This window comes from Gopherus evgoodei, chromosome 6 (assembly GCF_007399415.2).
Source record: "Gopherus evgoodei ecotype Sinaloan lineage chromosome 6, rGopEvg1_v1.p, whole genome shotgun sequence".
Lineage (NCBI taxonomy): Eukaryota > Metazoa > Chordata > Testudines > Testudinidae > Gopherus > Gopherus evgoodei.
This window is the reverse complement of record NC_044327.1, coordinates 127,649,268-127,668,550: the sequence shown is the minus strand read 5'-3', so window position 1 is coordinate 127,668,550 and position 19,283 is coordinate 127,649,268.

Below are 19,283 nucleotides of genomic sequence, written 5' to 3'. Positions count from 1 at the left end.
ATTCATGATCATCTAGTTGACCACTTGCCCACTGCAGGCTGCAGAACCTCTCCCGCCCACTCCTATGATAGACCCATAACTAGGGCCCTATCAAATTCATGGTCCATTTTGATCAGTTTCACAGTCATAGAATTTTAAAAATCATTAAATTCATGATTTCAGCTATTTAAATCTAAAATTTCATGGTGTTGTAATCATATGGGTCCTGACCCAAAAAGGAATTGTGTGTGGGGGGGGGAGGAGATCACAAGGTTATTGTAAGGGGAGTTGCGGTATTTTCTTGCCTTACTTCTGTGCTGCTGTGGTGGTGGAGAGCAGCGGCTGCTGGCTGGGAGCCCAGCTCTGAAGGCAGAGTTGCTGCCAGCAGTAGCACAGAAGGATGGTATGGTATAGTATTGCTACCCTTACTTCTGTACTGCAGCTGGCAGGGCGCTTCCTTCAGAGATGGGTGCCTGCTAACAGCCACCACTCTGGCCACCCAGCTCTAAAGGCAGTGCAGAAGTAAGAGTGGCGGTATTATGACCCCACTACAATAGCCTTGTGACCCCCCTGCAAATCCCTTTTGGGTCAGGACCTCCAATTTGAGAAACACTAGTCTCCCTCATGAAATCTGTATCTTATAGGGTAAAAGCACACAAAAGACCAGATTTCACAGTGGGAGACCAAATGTCACAGTCCGTGATGCATTTTTCCTGGCTGTGAATTTGGTAGGGCCCTATCCATAACCTTTCACTGAGTTACTGAAGTCCTCAGATCGTGATTTAAAGACTTTAAGTTACAATGCATCCTCCATTTGCTCTAGTTCAAATCTGCAAGTTACCCATGTTTGCAGAGGAAGGCAAAAAAACCAAAACAGGGTCTCTGCCAATCTGATCTGATAGAAAAGTCCTTCCCAACCCCAAATGTGACAGTCAGATCCTGAGCACATGGGTGAGACCCACCCGCCAGATGCTTAGGAGAGAATTTTCTATAGAAACTTAGAACCATCCATATTTAATGTCCCATCTCTAGCCTTTGGAGATATTTGCTAATAATAGACTTGGATGAGCTACATCTCATTGTAGGCAACTTCATCATACCATTCCCTCTATAAATGTATCAAGCTCAGTCTTGAAACAGGTTAGGTTTTTTGCTGCCACTACTCCCATTGGAAGGCTGTTCCAGAATTTCACACCCCTGATGTGTAGAAACGTCATCTAATTTCAATCCTACCCTAAGCTAGTCTCCTCCCCACAAAGCAAGTGGTTCTTAGTCCTTGGTGCTGCTGTAATCTTCTCTTGTTGGCTAGCAGCCTCCTTTCTGGACATCTCCATGTGCATCTTTTTTATGAAGTCCTCGTGCTTCCAGATGCTAACACAGGTGAGCAATCTCCTTCTTCAGCTCTCTTATCTGCTTCACAAGGACTCCACCAACAGATGCCTTTCACACCAGGTGGTTCCCTCTGCTGGCTTTTTTTCCAATGGGGACATGAAGATTGCATTCTCAGCAAATCAAGACCACGGCTGGAGTGGAAGCCTCTAAAGTCAGGATGGGGCCCCATAAGAGCGAGCAAAAGAAAAGCTAGCACTGGCAACATGCTATCTTTATCCCATTGAGGGTTCTTCCTTGTTGAGTACCTGCAAATGAAGGGGGTAAACAACAAACAAAACAAACAAGCAAAAGAAAAACCAACAACCCTACCTCCCTGCCTTCCTCCTCTGGCCTATTCTCTTAGTCTCCCAGCTGCCATCGTCTCATTAGCCATGTGATGGAGCACAGCCTGATCAATTTCTAGCTAAGAACTTATGGTGATCTAGTTGGATGTCCAGTCTATGTCCATCATTGGCAATCTTATCACCACCAGTGATTTTGGCAAACATGTGATCGCCAACTGTGTAGCAGCATTTCTTGGTAAATGCTTCAGAATTCATTGGTCTTCCATCCTCATAATATGTTCATACCCAGAAAGCTGACAAAACTGAACCAGTGCTGATGGAGATGATTTCCGAGTTTGGCTTCAAATATCCTGATTGTTGATCTTGTCCTGCCACTTAATATAGAGCAGATGACAAAGTCAACGAGAATTGAAAGCATCAAGCTACAACTGTACTTCACCTTACTAAATCAATGGGAATAGGGAGAACTTTTGAGGAGTTAGAGCCTGAGATTGTACGACAGCCACCATCTTGACTGACGAGTCAAGAACTGAGCCAGTAACCTCCAGAGCTAAGCACACGAGCTGCTAAAACTTGAGCTAAACAGCCAGGTTCTCAGGCTGAGAAATGCAAAAGATTCACATGTTCTGTGGTGTGGATACAGAGGGAAACACATAACACACAGGCACCATTAAAATAAATGAAAGTTTTGCCATTGACTTCAGTGGGAGTGAGAATGGGTTCTTAGGGCCAGATTTTCAGAAGAACTCAGCTGAGCACTCTTGAGAATCTAATCCTTATTTAGGTACCTAAATGGGATCTGAGCTTTTTGCAAAACCTGATCCCAAATTAAACAATTGAAAATCTAGCCCTTAGGGAAGCTATGGGAATTTTGAAAGCGACATGACATTAATCTTTGCCACGAATACCTGCACCTCCCTTGCAAGCTCCACTCAGGCCCGCTCTGTTCAGTGTCCCATTACCCTACATTTATCTGCATATTAAGCTAATCCCCTCACAAGAAAACCACAAAACAAGACAACAGCACATTTGTGGCACTAACATAATGTTTGCAAACCATCATTCTGTCAGCTCTGCTCTGATGTTACAGCCTTTCCTCCCTGCCCTTTCTCTGTCTTGTCTATTTACATCATAAAATCATCAGGACAGGTTCTATCTCTGATTCTGTATTTTTATAGTGCCTAGCACAATATGGCCCTAATTTTCGTTAGAGTCTCGAAGGGATACCATTGTTTATGTGTGTGTGTGAAATACCACAGGAAAAACTAGACCAGAACTTCTCATTTTTCAGGGAAAATGTTCTGTTATTGAGTTCACGGAGTAAATATCACTGGCTGAAGCCAAACAAGTATGTGGCATAACTAATAAGAGGTGAACCTCTAAACATATTCCAAGTTTCATTGTGATCTACAGATCAGGATAATCATTGTAATTCTCAGATACGTCTGCATGAGCAAAACCTAACTAGGACTTTTGCTCCCTAATGAGAGGCCTACTTCAACTTCGTTTCAGTTGAGTTCACAGAGTGGCCAGAAGCTATCAGTCAGAGCAAATCAGACACTATAGACATGAAAAAGTCCAGACAGAACCTCAGCCCCTGCAGCAGCCCTACAAAAGCTAACAGGGGAAGACAGTGGGAATTTGGGTTATAATTAATAAAAGTGCTTGGCAGCAGGTCTGTAAAATCTTTGGGAATGTAGTCCGGATTCTCTGTGACAAAACAAAAGGCTTAAAGTGATCATCTCATCTGAGCAGTACCTCATTTTTGTAACAGTCTAGTAAATTATATGTTGAGCAAAGAGTATATATTATTTGTGGGTGTAGAAATTCATATTGGCTTCCATCTTCCATCTCCAATGTCCCTGGGCAAATTTTGTGAGTAACCACAAAATAGGACAGAACCTTCCTGCTTGTAAACAACCCTGTCCTCCTCCTCCCAATTTCCCTATTATAAAGTAACCAAAAGTCTGGCCATGCAAATGGGCCTTATACTGCATTGATCTGTTTTCCAAATGACTCAAGCAGATTCCACAGGTGTGTCCCTTCCATTGAGAATACCCTACCACCATAGCTCCTCAGGCAGTCCTCAGGCTGCACCCACCACCCGGCAGCTTGCTGGTGCCAGTAGGAAGATGGGCTGGTGGACCCTAGCTCATCAGTGGCACCACCCACAAAAATTCTAATTGGAAGAGCTATCTAGCCTCTCTAATTGGCTCAGAGTCACTATTTCAGTCAGGAGGCGGCACAGGAAGTTGTCTGAGCAACTAGGTGGATCCTTGCTGTGCTGCTACCTTGGCTCCTGCAACCCTATCTTATATCCTTGCTTTGTTCCAGATCTGTGCCTTGTTTCTGGTTCTTGCCCTCCACCCTTGTTCCAGTTCCTTACTTCCATTCCTCACTCCTGACACTAGCTCTGGCTCCTGAGTCCTGCGCTGACCAGTAGGCCTAAACACCACTGTGCTGACCACTAGATCTGACCTCCTACATTGCATCCACAACACTATGGACAGAATACATCACAGAACTGCTGCATGCTTTATATATATACAAAATAATGTTTAGTTTTGGAAAACTAGTTGGGTCAGGAAACTGGTCGTGGTCTATACAGTTTTTCACCTCTAGGCTACCTGTTCAAATCCAGAGCATTAGTTACCAAAAGTCTTAATTTATAGATTCCAGGGCCAGAAGGGACCATTCTGATCATTTAATTCGACGTTCTGTATAATGCAGGCCATGGAACTTCCTCAAAGTTATTCCTTAAAAAACCCTGTTTAAATTACTTTCATTTTAGATTGAGGGAAAGTCTAAATCAGAAAGAATAAAACTAAAGTCTCTAGGAGAAAGCACAATGTGTCTCTTCTGTAACTCTGCCTCACAAAATGGAGTTGGCTCTGCAGCAAAGTAGACTTCTTTGGAAATTTAAAGGTGCTGTTTACAAAAACAAAAAGACAAAAAAAAAACAGCAGTCATGACAGTCACACAGCTGCTGACACCACAGAAATCAGCATTGTGAGTGAATCAATAAATCTTGGCCCCTGGGGCAAGTTATGAGAAGGAAGGCAATCCCTTAAACAGCTAGCCTCCAGGCCATGTATTGCTTAATACATTACAACATAAGGTATAAAGCAATGGAGAATCATTCCCTATGGGAGTTACAATGCTGTAGGTGAGATCAGCACTGAGCCATAATTTAGTAATCCTTGAACCCCCTTTGAGAGGCAGATAAGTATCACTGTACCCATTTTAAGATGTGCACGCTAGGCAGAAAGAGATTAACTAACTTGCCAAGGTCACATAGTGAGTCAGTGGCAGAACCAAGGAGATAACTCAGGATTATTGATATGATGTCTGCCGCTCTCAAGATCAGACTGTATTAGTTCAAAGTAAGGAAGACCATGACTCAATAGAATGAGATTTCATGTAAATTTTTGTAGCTTTGGCACGCTCATTGCACTAGGCAGAAAATCCGGTTGCTACAGATGCAGCTTAGTGTGACATTATTGTCAATGTACGAAAAGTGTATTAAAAACACAGTAATCGCCTTTTGGCAATATTAAATTGTGAAATTCTGCTCAATTAAAGAACCTATCAAAGCCTCAACCACAAATTCTTAAACACAAATGGAATGTTTTCTAAATGAAACTTCCAGCGATAAGGCAATCTAAGCCATTCAGACAAATATATTGAGTTGGATTTTCAAATTCTGAGCAGTTTCTTCTTACATATTTTTTTCATAGCCCTACTGCAAATTGAACATGGTGTTCAGCCTAGTGAGGGCAAGAACTTGTTTTAAGACATTTGATCCAGCTTCAAATGTATGGATTAAACATACCTTGGTGGAACCAACTCATTATTTATTAAGTAAATTTAGTGATGATGAAAGGTTCCAGTGAAGTCTCCTAACCACAGCACATATGGCAGCAATATTAGACTCTCTCATAAATATGCCTTATGCTAATGTGTCCTATTTCTGTTTTGGAGGGGCCTCTAATAGGGATAAGAATGAGTCCTTGGCTTTTCTGCTTAAACAGTTCATGCCTAATATTATGGGATAGGGTTGCTATTAGGAACAGGAGTGAGGCCACCTGCTCATTTAATAGATTCATAGATTTCAAGGCCAGAAGGAACCATGATGATCATCTAGTCTGACTTCCTGTAGAACACAGGCCATAGATTTCAAGAAGCGATTCTTGTGTCTAGTGCTGATGACTAATTCACATAGGTCCTCATATGGGCTATTTAACATCACATAGGTTACTCAAGAGCCATCAGATTGGAAAGACAGTCATTCATTACCTACCTGGGCTGTATTTGAATTAGTGATACCTTAGGATTTCTGTCTAGTAATGTGAGTCCCTAGCTGTTCAGGGGTGAAGCTGTTCCTAGAGTAGCTTGAAAGGAGGAAGCAGGGACAGCTTCTCTTCTCTTCTCTCCCTTACATGAATGTTTCTTAAGTAACTGTACTGAAGTCAATGGAGTAATACCAGTGTAAAGCAGATGTATGTGAGTGAGAATCAGGGACCTGTGTGTAGGGGAGAGAAAGGGGGGCAGAACTAGATAGCCAAGAAAATTCTCATTGAATATGTCATTCTCAAGAAGACTCTAATATCTATAGAAATGCACTGCACACTTTGCTGTCTTGTATTTTGCAACCATTTAGTGAAGTTACATTTTCTGTGAAACTCAGTCAACTCTCCAGCTTTTCTATTTGAACCTTTTCTTTTCCCCATTAGTCTGCTAATAATTGTTGCTTTCCTGGCATCCCTGTTCTGCTGGTTTATTATGCATTCCTCAGCATTGTGAAAAATGAAAAGTGGAAAAAAAATCACATGCTTTTCAGCTGACTTAACACTGTGTAAAGTGCTGAAATTATTAATTGAACATCTTGATTATAAATTAGGTGGAAATAATGTTGAAGAAGCAGCCCCTAGTCATACAGGTTTATTATTAGGGCTATGCACTGAATGATTTTAATTTCATTCTGGTCATGGTAAATATAGCTATTATGAAAGAATGTGAAGTCATGGATTTTGGCTGAATGTCAGCTGCATCAAGTAGGAGATTTCATCCACAATTTTAAATGGTATGTTCTAAAACACGGCCTCGGTTATCTTAGGCCCCCTTCTTCCAAGAATAACTTAATAATGGTTTTAGATAGAAGGGAACAATTATTCCCTCCTCGGGGGGAGGGGGCCTTTACTCATGTATTTATTTATTTATTTATTATTACGGTAGCACGTACATGGACCAGGCCCCCCCATTTTAGTAGTCACTGTGCAATTACAGAATAAACTATGTGTATGCAGTGCCTGCAGACATCCTCTGTGAAATCACATTATCAATGACTAATAAACAATAGTAAATACTGGGTGGGATTTGATAGCATGTTTTACATGAGGTCAGATTGTATAACCACAGAGGTACTTTCTAGCCTTAAAATCTACGGGTGAACTCCTGGTTCCATTAAAGTCAAAGGGAATTTTGCCATTGACTTCAAAAGGGCCATGAGTTCACCCTCTGAGTCATGCCAGCCAGAATCACACAATTAAGTAATCGTCTCTTTCCTATCTCATCTCACCCATCTTACGGTCTTTTAGGTTGTAACTTTTTTAGGGCACTGAACACCCTTTATTATTTGTACAGTGCTTAGCACAAGAGGGCCTTAACCCGACTAAGCCTTTTAAGCACTACTGTAATATAAATGTTAAATTATTAATTTATTATTATTATTATAATAATAAATTAGCTATTTTGATGGGCTCAGTGCCAAGGAGCTACATTTTGACAAATCTTCCATCTCATAACAATTCAGTGTTCCAAGAGAATCACATTTATCTTAACAAGCAAAATTAAACTGAAGAAACAAAGGCCCATCTCATTTGAGGGTATCACGGCTGAATCCTCACTCTGCCACTTCGAGTGCAGAAGGTGGGGGCCCGCAAGGATTCTAAAAATTCATTCTGGCCACTCCAGGCTTGTATTACGCTCCCAAGGTTACAGCTTTCCTCTGACCTGGGCTTGGTAAACTATGCCACCACCCAAATACCAAAAAAAAAACCCTTGAATCCAGGAAGGAGCATTTGGGAATTCCTTCCTGTGGGGTACTCTCCAGCCATTTCAGCCCCTTCTGGGGAAGAGCTGAGAAAGAAAACAAAGGAAATTACCTGTTGCCACGAGCTAATCAAACATGCACTAACCTCTTAGGACACCAAAAATCCAACCCTATTCTTTAAAAAGGTAAATTTTATCAACAACAAACAGGAAGAAAATACATCTGGAATTTAGGCTTTTGCTAGACTTTAAAGGAGCGATTCCAAAATGTTAGCACCCAAAATAACTTTCTTGGGAGTTCAGCTTAAAGGTTACAAGCAAACCAAAGCATCTGGGCTTAGCACAGAGGAGAGCCATAAGCCAAAATAAAGAAATAAACCTGATCACATCTATCTAAACATTCCCTGTCCCAATGATTCCTTCTAGGTATGGAATATAATATTTCATACCTGGTTCACAGCATTCCTGCTTATAGCATTGCTGTGCTGCGTCCCTGCAACCCAGAGAGAACAACAGACAAAAGGAATTTCCCGCCCCCCCATTTAAAAAAAGTTCTAGCCCTCCCATTGGCTCTTTTGGTCAGGTGTCCACCCCCCCCCACTTTTTTTTTTTGTGTACCTAGGCTTTTTAACCCTTTACAAGTAAAGCAAGCAGAAAACAGGTACCAAGAGGGATTTTACAGCTGTCGGGGTGGGTGTCCATAAAAGGGAGCTATCCCCCACTAATTCATTTATCACAGAGGGCATGGATAGGTCCATCTTTGATTGGATGGATGGGAGATCTTGAGCATTAAGGGAAAGGTTTGCTTGAGAAGTTATGGGCTCAGCTCTGTCTTGGGCTGAAGTAAGCTCTCAAATCTCAGCAGCTTTTTCTGGAAGCTTCAGAATTCTAATGGGAGCTTCTGCATCTGAAGTTTCACAAAACTCATTTTCTCACTATTTTCTTGCTCTCCTTTTAACTATAAGCTGTTTCCCTTCCTCAACAAAGCAAGAAACCCACTGGCTGGCCGTAATCCTGGGCCCTAACCAGGTGACCTATTTAGAATTCCTAGCTGCTCCGGTTCAACTGTGAGCTGTCGAGACTCAATCTGGAAGTGGCGGAACCACCCCCCCCACACACACACACCCCAGTAGGTACACAAGTCACTGGGAGTTGAGGACTTCCAAAACCTTTGTGAGAGATTCTCAGCAGCTCTCAGGATTATACCTTGTACATCTACTCCTTTCCCAGACATAGCAAGAGATAAGAACAACTAAAAGCCCTGGGGCCCCATCATGTCTTTCTGTAGAAACAGAATACGGAGAAAGCAGATATATATATAGAAAGAGGAAAACAAACTACACACAATCTTCACTCCTGAAGGCCTTTCTCCAGTCCAGCGTGAAGCAAGGAAAGCCATGTTGCATAAAATGTCCATACTGCTTTAGTTTTAACTAGCAGTAAAACAGCAGCAAGTATGGTTGAAGAAACACTTACTATTAAATTAGCATTAGTTGGCACAGAACCCATTATGGGGAGTTTATAGGGACTCAGAGACAAGTACAAGAGGATAATAAAGAACATTCAATAAGGGACCTTGAGCTAAATGAGCAAGACAACCAAGAATAACCTGTGCTAAGCAGAATGACCTCTGTACAGCAAGCTATGATTGCTGTGTGCTACTGGCAAACTTATCTATTTATCTATAGTACCATTATGAAACCTTGTTATGAGTTGAGTTAAAACCTCATTCAAAGGCTTGTGTGAATGAGTCTCCCGATGAAGAGCTCTGTGTACCCTTGAAAGCTTGTCTTTCACCTACAGAAGTTTGTACAATAAAATATATTACCTCCTCCTTCTTGCCTCCTCCATTTAAGACAGTTAAGGGCCCACAACTTAAACAGACCCTAATAGCCTGCCCAGAAACTACCACCAGGTAAGCAGAGGGTTCAGCTGGGTATTGTGAGGAGGTAGGTGTGCGGGGGGAGAAAGCACACAGAAAGGAGAGGGAGAGAGCGAAAGAGAGAGTGCGAGCCTGAAGGAGCAGCTGAAGAGCAGGTGGCTGACACTGGAAGAAACCTGGGGCGAGGTTTTTGGGTGAGGGATGCAGACTGAAAAGAGTGCTCTCAAAGGTGTGAGCAAAAGAAGCTGTTTCCTGCCATTTGAGTCCCTCTCCATTCAGACTCAGAGGACTTTGTACATTCTTTGTAAATAAACAAAACTACATCAAAGAAAATATCAGACACCATCAATTTCTACTCCTAACTGGAACTTACTCAGGGCCCTGACATTTGACTAGCTGCTCAGGTTGAAAAGGGGCACCAGTACTTATTTGGCCCCCAGCACTGCAGTTTGAGCCCAATCTTTAATATATTTATGCTCTCAACACCCCTGTGAGGTAGGGATGTGCTATTATCCCCATCGTACAGAGAAGGAACTGAGGGTCAAAGAGGCTAAGTGACTTGCCCAAGGTCAAAAAGGAAACCTGCAGCGAAGCAGGGAATGTTTTTCATATGTAAAGGGATGCCACTGACTTCAATGGGAGGTCAGTGCTGAGTGCTTTTGAAAATGCCACCTCTCTGCTCCAACTGGTACCAAGCCAAGGTCCCTGCTTGCCAACAGCATTGACCTCAGTGTTGGCACTTGTTCACTGGTGGCATGGGGTGGATTGGTGAGGAGGCAGTCCGTGTTCTTGCTAGTATCCAATCTGCTGGTGCTGGCGGATGCTGCATCACATCCTGTCCTTGTCATAAACTGACTGTCAAATCAGAAAGTACATTCATTGGGCCATTGCAGCCTCCACTGCTGCCTTGACATTCCTTGACATGCTGGCCTGTCCTGGCTGAGGGTGGGTTTGCTGAAGTACTTGTGGAGAGCACTGTACTCTTAAACTGTGTCTGACATCTTAAGTTACACTGTCCTAGGGCCTTTTCTGAATACACCTTAGGGCGTGGGAGTTTGTAGCACAGTGCTCTTTATCTGGGCCAGGGCCTCATCTGGTGATATAGATCAGCATAACTCCATGGCAGCCCAGTGATGATTTACGCCAATGGAAGATTTTTCCTTTCAGGGCACATAAAGGTTGGGAACTGCTGGTGAGCTGTGCATCACGCACTGCATGCCACAATGGAGCAGCGCAATAGCAGAATACCAAGAATGAGGGTTTGCCAGGGCCGGTGCAACCATTTAGGCGAACTAGGCGGTTGCCTAGGGCGCCGAGATTTGGGGGTGCCAAAAAGCGCCCCCCAATTTTTTTTTAAATGGTTGACTGGCCGCTGCTGCCGGGTCCCCAGGGTCAGGGAAACCCCGGGCTGCCGGCTGCCGCGGCGGTGCACTGACCCTGGGTCAGTGCACACTGCCGCAGCAGCCGGCATCCCAGGAGCCCCCCTGGTCAGGGTGCCACCGCGGCAGCCGGCAGCCCAGGGAGTCCCCTGGGTCAGGGCGCCGCTGTGACTGCCCAGAGGTTCAGGCTGCCGGCGGCGCGCTGACCCAGGGGAATCCCTGGGCTGCTAGCAGAGGCTCAGAAAACAGAATCCCTCTCCCTCCCAGAGCAGGGGCTCCAGCCTATGCAATTTTTCTCATGGGGGAGGGCCTGGGCAGAGCTGCGCAGCTCTGCTTAGCGCATGTGGTAGGAGCCCTGCGACGGTGCAACACAAGGGCTTCTGGAGGAAAGCGGGGGGCTGCCCCCTGGCTCAGCCTCCACATCAGCCCCAGCGAGGGGCAGGAGAAGAAAAGAGCCTCAGCGGTGGTCTGGAGGAAGAAAGAAGACCCTGACGCTCATGTGCTGGGCAAGGTAAGCAAGTGCTTCCCCACAGCTCGGCCTCAGGCGCCTGTGCCCCTGCCCCCTTGGTCCTTGGCTGGTCCCTGCTCCTGCTCCCCTTGTATGTGGGCTGCTCCAGAGAACAGCAGCCTGCAAAGCTGAGCTGCCCCAGTGTCCCCAGGCACCCCCTTTGACCCCATCCCCCCACAGCCCTGACCCCCAGCTCCAAGTCCAGCCCCTCTGAGCTGGACACCACCCTGACCCTATCTCCCCACATCCCTGAGCCCAGCTCCTGTGAACTGAGCACCCCTGAACCCAGAGCCCAGCTCCCCACCCAGCCCTGGGCAACAACAGCACCACCCCCAGGCAACGACAGCCCATTGATACCAACCATCACAATCATCCATCATCTGCCCATTATATAATTGCAAATGTATACAGACCATTGCAGCTTTTAATGTTTTTAAATAATGTATTTAGTGCATTTTCAAATTATTACAAGTTAATTTTTGAATGTATTTCACTAGTTATTTTTTACATTTCCTAATACATGTTACTATAGTATTGCAAATGTTTTATGGAAGGGGCCCCCGATTTTGCTTTGCCCAAGGCCCCCTGAATCCTCTGGGCAGCCCTGCAGCTGTGTTTTGCCTGCAACAGGTAGGCCTAAGCCTGTGAGTGACCCCCATAGCAGCTGCCTGAAGAAGTGCTTGGGGGAATCATACAGAAGGAGCATGATATTTATTTGAGTTCTCTCCTCATGGAGGATGTGTTCCACTTGGTGCAGGACAGCAGTCTCAGCAGGACGCTAGGCCCAGCACCTTGCCTCAGTTTGTAGACTTGTACTGCACCCATTACCGGGCTCAGTCTGGCACCGTTACCCCTCACCAGTGTCCAAGAAGCAGTTAAAAAAGTTGGATGGACTGGTTAGGTTAGTTGTGCTGTTGCTTGGCCAGTGTAGAGACTACTGAATGCATAATATTCCTCTGTGATGTTCTGTCCTGAGCACAATTGGCATGTTATGAGGTAGTGCCTGTGAGGGACAGGTGTCTGTTTATGTCATCCAGCCATCATGTCTTAGGTCTTCTGGGGGGGGGGGGGGAGCTTTTCCATCCTGCTTTCATTGGATCAAAGTCAAAGATTATTTTCACAGGGAAGTTAGTAGGCATTTAGAGCACATGAACATACCACCACAGAGAGCACTTGGCAACCATTTGAGTGTGTGTGACCTATTTAGTAGAAAAAGGAATTTTTCATTCAGATTGAGTTTGTACCATTTGATGTTTTTAATCATTTGGAGGTGCATGGCGAGTTAGGCAGAATGGGTTCTGCAGCGCTCCCAGTCAGATTTTGATATGAAGGAAGGACATATACGTGACTAAAAAAGGTGTTTTTCTGATTACAATCAACATTGCTTAATTTTAAGGGAAAGTCATCTTGATCTCTTAATCAATATTTAAGTCAAACAGTTGATGAAATTCAAATAGTTAATTATAGTAAGTGACATGCATTCTCTATCCTTTACTTTTAATAATGAAGAAAAAGGACTGATAGGAATAAAATTTCATTTTTTTTCGTTTACAGTTGATGCAGCCTCATGGCAGATAAAAAAAAAGGTCTGGGGCACAATTTTGTGACCGTGTATTGTGTATAATGTATGTGATTTTTTGGTGGGGGGGCCGCAAGATGGAAGTTTCGCCTACGGCACAAAATATCCTTGCACCGGCCCTGGGGTTTGCTAAGCCTGCTTTGTTGGTCTCAGACATCCTTATTTAAAGTTATGCTGGGGAAAATTCCATTTTTATTTTATTACAATTTTAGCAGATAATATCAATGTTAATTTTTAAGCCTTTGTTCTCTTTTTATCATGTTAAAATTTCACTGTTGCGGGAAATAATAATGGCCCAGACAATAATTATTTAATGAGAATACATGTTGAAATTCAAAACGTTACAGCTTTATAAGCATTCAAAACACAAATTGTCAACTGTACGTCAAAATATATGAAGTAAATGTCCTTACATCAAACTCTCAAGCAGCTTTTTTTTCTTACATTGCCCATCTGTAAATTTCAATCATTATCGATGGAAATATTTTGTCATCTGTTTGTGCACCTGTGGTGAAACTGATACTTACTAACGTATATTGATAAAAGTCCCATTCTTCCAAGCCCATTTAAAGTGCCTCATGACTTTTCAACCCTTTGTGTTCCTTTCTGAATACAGACCCAATGTTGCAACCTTAAATGAGCTCCTCCAGTGTTTTGGAACATAGGAATTTACACAACAGATCAGACCGGTGGTCCATCTAGGTATCAGTAACAGATGCTTCAGAGGAAGAAGTAAAAATCCTTGGGATTTTAAAACAGGTTACGAAATAATCTGCTCGCAGGGAAAGTTTCCACCAGTAGTTAGCGATTGTTGTGATACTCTCCTCAGAGCAACCCAGAGCCATCAGCCAATGTGTTATCCCTCTGCCTTAACAAGAGTGAGCTTTGCTGGAGATTACACTAGATGTCAGCTCCCTGCCACACAATTGGTCTGCTTTCAGCAACCAGCTCCCGAAGAGTCTGCCAGTCTTAATCTTGCTTTATTCATACCAGTGAACCCCAGTTCCAGATTTCCACAGACATCTATGTAGCATCCATTTTGCCTCATTAGACATTCACAGAAATTAAGTTTGCTGCCTCCAGAAAGACAATGCACACACCAGCCTGTTAAGTTGGTGGAGGACTCATTCTATACTTCAGTATAATCACACTGAGACATAGGTGCTGGAACTAGGGGTATTGAGGTGCTGCCACACCCCCTGGCTTGAAGTGATTTCCATACTATCCAGGGTTTGCAGTTTGGTTCAATGGCTCTCAGCACGCCCACTATAAAAATTGTTCCAGCGCCCCTGCACTGAGAGTTGGTTAATAGTAAAACTGAGACTAAATTAACAAAAACCAGAAACTTAAGTGATACTAAGCAGAGATGACACAAATAGAAAATGGTTGCAAACAAAACAAAATAAAATATGAGTTTTTTTGTATGTCATGAGTAGTACAATGGAGTCCTGGTCCATGTAGGTGTGACTGCAATGATAAATAAATACATACATACAGTGTCTATGACACAATTTTAGCAAGCTATAAACTCCTCCCAAACAGCTTTCCTACTTACATCAAGCCACCGGCATCTCCAGCCTTTCTAGCAAGAGGATGCAATGATCACAGAATCAGAGTGTGTTGTCGTCTCTGTCCTCTAAGTCATGAATAACTAAGAAGTTCCCACCTCATCTTTTTAAACTCCAGTAAACCTTTGAAATGTATCCCTTGAAAAGTGAACTAAGACAAAGCTTCTTTGCTTGCTGGGGTGTAGACACCATGCTCTCTTCCTCATGTTTTGGTTAATTTACTTTTTCGATTGGCTTCATCACTTTGTTTACCTTAGATATAAATGTACTTTCAATGTCTCTGGCCTCATCTTTCTCAATTTACATTGGAATCACAGGCAAACAGGTGAGACAACATTCCTCTGTCATCAACAAACACGCTGACAATTCTATTCAGATTGCTTGGACTGAACATATTTTAGCAACGTATTTCCAACACATGTATGTGTGCTCTTTACCCACATCACACAAAAAAGTAAAGATCAGAGTCCCACCAGTTTTTATATGATTTCTTACAAGACACTGGCAAAATATTCTAATAAAAGTGTGCTGGGTATGCCCTTTGCCAGTTGGCATAAAGGAGCTGTTAGTTTAACAGTTGTTTTATAACATAACACATAGGGTTTATTTCCCTCCCAAAAATCTTTTTATTTGTCTGTTTAATATTTGCTATTATAACTCTGGACATTCCCATTACCCATATATAACCGGGTGCAACTCACCCCCACAGTGCCTCCTGCTGGCTGTCCTGGGAATTAGCTCAAATTCCAGCTCAGAGCACCCTCTGCAGGCCGGTGATCCGCCTTTTGGCTACTGGCCCCATGTCCCTCCCTAAACCCCGGTGCCCCTTTTATGTGGGGTTCTGCCCCCTGGCAGTAACCCTTTCCTCTTTCTTAGAGAGTTTCCCCTCCCTGGGAACCCCCCCACCCTCTATCCCCACTTTGCCTCAGTGTCTTGGCAACTGCCCAGTCATTAGCCAGCCCCACACCCTGGGGCAGACTACAGTTTTAGCCTCTCATCATCAGCAAAGGGGGTTGGACCTGCTGCCTTAGCCTACCCCTGGGTTGCACCCTGCAACACCTAGTACCTCTTAGCCTTCTGCTAGGCCGCAGCCTGGGGCTTTCCAGGCAGGAGTTCCCCTGCCTTTCCCCAGCCCTGCTTCATCCTAGGTACCATATTTGGTTCCATGCAGTCAAGCCCTTCTCTCTCTGAACACAGAGAGAGACTGGGCTCCTGGCTTCTCTGCCCTTATATAAGGGCCTGTTGCTCAGTTTGGGGCATGGCCCCAGCTGCTGCCACTTCCCCAATCAGCCCAGCCTAAAAGGCTGCTTTCTCCAGCCCCAGCCCTTTTGGGCCGGAGCAGAGACCCACTCTGCCACACCATATAAATATCAAAGTCCTTTTCTGATCCATTAAGCTCTTGTCCTCAAAGACGTTTTTTTGTGTGGCAAACAGTTCTGCCTTTAGTGCCACCAAAGAACCAGCCACAGTTTGCATATCTACTTCATTTCCATGCTTTATAAAGCTCATTTTAACACCAAACTTGTAATTTCAAAGTTAATATACATTGTAGCAGAGCTGAGCAAAATGTTCAAAAGCAATTCCAGACAATGCATGGGCCTTAGATTTTGTTACAAATCAGAATGTTGCACTGTCAAATGAAATTTATGAACCCTTTCAACAAACCTAAGTCCTAGTTACATAGGAAAATGGGATAATTTAAGGTTTTGCATCAAAATCATACCTTTGCAAGTTTCATAGAGTTGAATGAACTCAAAGCAAGGTGAAACTGCAGTTCAGTTAGACATGATGATCCAAAACCCTGTATCTGGGACCAGACTATACTAACCAAACTATAATTGGCTGAAGCCAAACATCAAATCCCAATAGCCTCACACTTTGGGAAATATGTAGGACTGGTCAGTTTTGCTATTGTTTATGGTTACTTACTTTCACTTTCTGCTCTTATGCACTACCAAATTCCTCTAGCAGTCTGCTTTTCCACACCACAGGGGAATATTTGTACATTTTTACTGGATAATTACTACTACTACTAATAATAATAATAAAATTAAAAGTGTTTTCTATATACTATTTTTCAAGATTTATTTTTATAAAACTGGAATTATGGACCCAACCTACTTGTCAATATCTCTTTCATTGCTTAAAAAAAAAAGAGAAAGAGAGAGAGAGAAAAGATTTTTTTTCTACATATTTTAAAGCCTACATTTGCCAGTCTCCCTTAACTTTCAAGCAGAGATATAAACCAGAATTTACAAGGATTCACTCTTCAGAGATGATTTCTGACCTCAGAAAACTCTCTGATTCCCATAAACAACAGCTCAGTGTAAATCAACATGCTGTGTGTCTTTTTTATTTATAGCAGTGAACTGTTTTGTGGAAACCAGCCAATGATCCTCAAAGAAAGTCGCCTGGAGGCTTCATGGCAACTGAGACTCTGCTTAGAAACTGACTTCAAGTAGAGCAACCTGGTTGAAATATCTTCTCCTCAGTTTCAACACTTTTTATTTTTTAATTGAAAGTCGAAGCATTGCATTAGAGCATAAAGGGACTGTCAGTTCACTTCCACGGCCCCATGACACCACACATACCTGACTTCCTGTTTTTACCAAAGAGTTAATTTTGAATTGTGGGGGAAATGTACAGGTGGAACTGTCTAAAAATTTTCTAAAGTAAAATAATCCCTCAGAGCTGCCTGTCTCAGAAGTCAAATTCTTGTTGTACATTCTTGGACTGGGATTCAGCTTCATTTTGTTGGTTGGATGCAGCTTGACTGAATTGTTGAGGGGATTACAGAATAAACTAGAATTATATAGCTAAGGTCACACAAGACTTTTTTAAAAAATAAATAAATAAATAAACTTCTCATAAGTTTGCTGAAAGTTTGTGACTCCCTGCGATAGCTGGAATCCAAAAGGATTCTTTACATTTTCTGTAAGACTTCATGCTGAACAAATTAAATACAGAGCAGTAAAATACCCAAGCATACAAAGAATTTCACTGCATACTGAGGGTTGGTCTACACTACAATGTTTGGTCGGCTTAACTACCATTGCTCGGTTATGAAAAATTCCATGCCCTCTGTGATGTATTTAAGAAGACCTAAGCTCTGGTGGATGCACTGCTAGGCCAATGGAAAAATTCTTCCATCAACCTCAGCTACTGTCTACACTCCTCCACTGTCTACACTCCTCCACTACAGCGGTGCAGCTGCAGTGCTGCCACTGCATTTCTAGAGCAGACAGACCCTCACTTTAGCAGAGAGATATAACCTTGAAATGTTGGTGCATTCTCCAAACCACCAGCCAAACTGAGTCAATAAGTCTAGGCTCTGTCAGAAAAAGGAGGGAAACTAATTCCATATCTGAGGACCAGCTCCCTTTCATATAAAGAAGGATGAGAACCAGTAAGTACCGCCAATTAGGGGAGCTGCTGAAGTATTGCACTAGGAGAGAGAGTTTTTTTTTTCAAAAACCAAACAATTAAGGACTTAAATTCCACCCAGGATACAACTAACTGCCAGTGTAGACCTTGGAAGTCCAGTATCATCTGTGTGAGGCACTGTTGGTAAACATGCAGCCAGGTTTTTTATTTGTCTAAGGTGACTTTAAGCTGCAGCATTAGAGTTCATTGAAATAGTCTCCTCTTGAGATGACAAAAGTGTAGATGAAGTGCCTAGGGAGGTAGTGGAATCTGCATCATTGGATATTTCTAAGAGCAGGTTAGACAAACACCAGTCAGGGATGGTCTAAATAATACTTAATCCTCCAATGAGTGCAGGGGACTGAACTAGGTGACCTCTCAAAGTCCCTTCCAGTCCAATGATTCTGATTCTATGATGAAGGTACCAAGGTCAAGATCCATCTCAACCAACCATTGATAATAGACTGTGGTCTTGCCAACAGCTACCTTCTAGACATCCTGGAGCCAATGATGATCTTCCAACCCAAGAAACAAATGGCTGGTGCACTCTTTTAATCAAGGGCTCTGACATGGCCTGGATATGGATGATATAACCTGAAAACACTGCACCCATGAGCTTTTTTATAATGCTATTGTAACAAGCTCAGACGTTGTGTGTCTTATAGGTGGTTTAGAACAAAAATAACAGCCTACTGTTGGCACTGGCTAATGGAGCTGCTCTTTTAGCTCAGGTGATAGAGGTCTATGCTCTAGTGCTGAAGGTACTGGATTCAAATCCTGCTAATGGTCTGTGGCCATATCAACTTTCTTGGCCACTTTTTGTAGCAAAGTGAAAAATATTTTCTTCTATATAACTATTTTTAATTATTTTTATGTAAAATGCCTGCAATGTGCAAGAGATCAGACTAGATGATCATGATGGTCCATTTTGGCCTTAAAGTGTATGAATTTATGAAGCTTCTTCAAATAATAAATGCATTTATTTATCAGGCTGCAGTATCAGAGAGATCTAGTCTCACGGGACTTACTTAGTACCAGGAATTATTACTGAAAGCTTATATAATTTATTTTGGGTGTGATTTTTTTTATCAAAGCACCTAATTAAAAGTTCTTTCTTTTGTAAACTGCTTACTGAGCACTATCCCTAGATGAGTCAAGCATTTTCAGGGAGAGCTCAGAGATGCTCAGAGACAACAGCATTTCAGAGACTGTAGCCTAGTGGATACAATACTGGACTG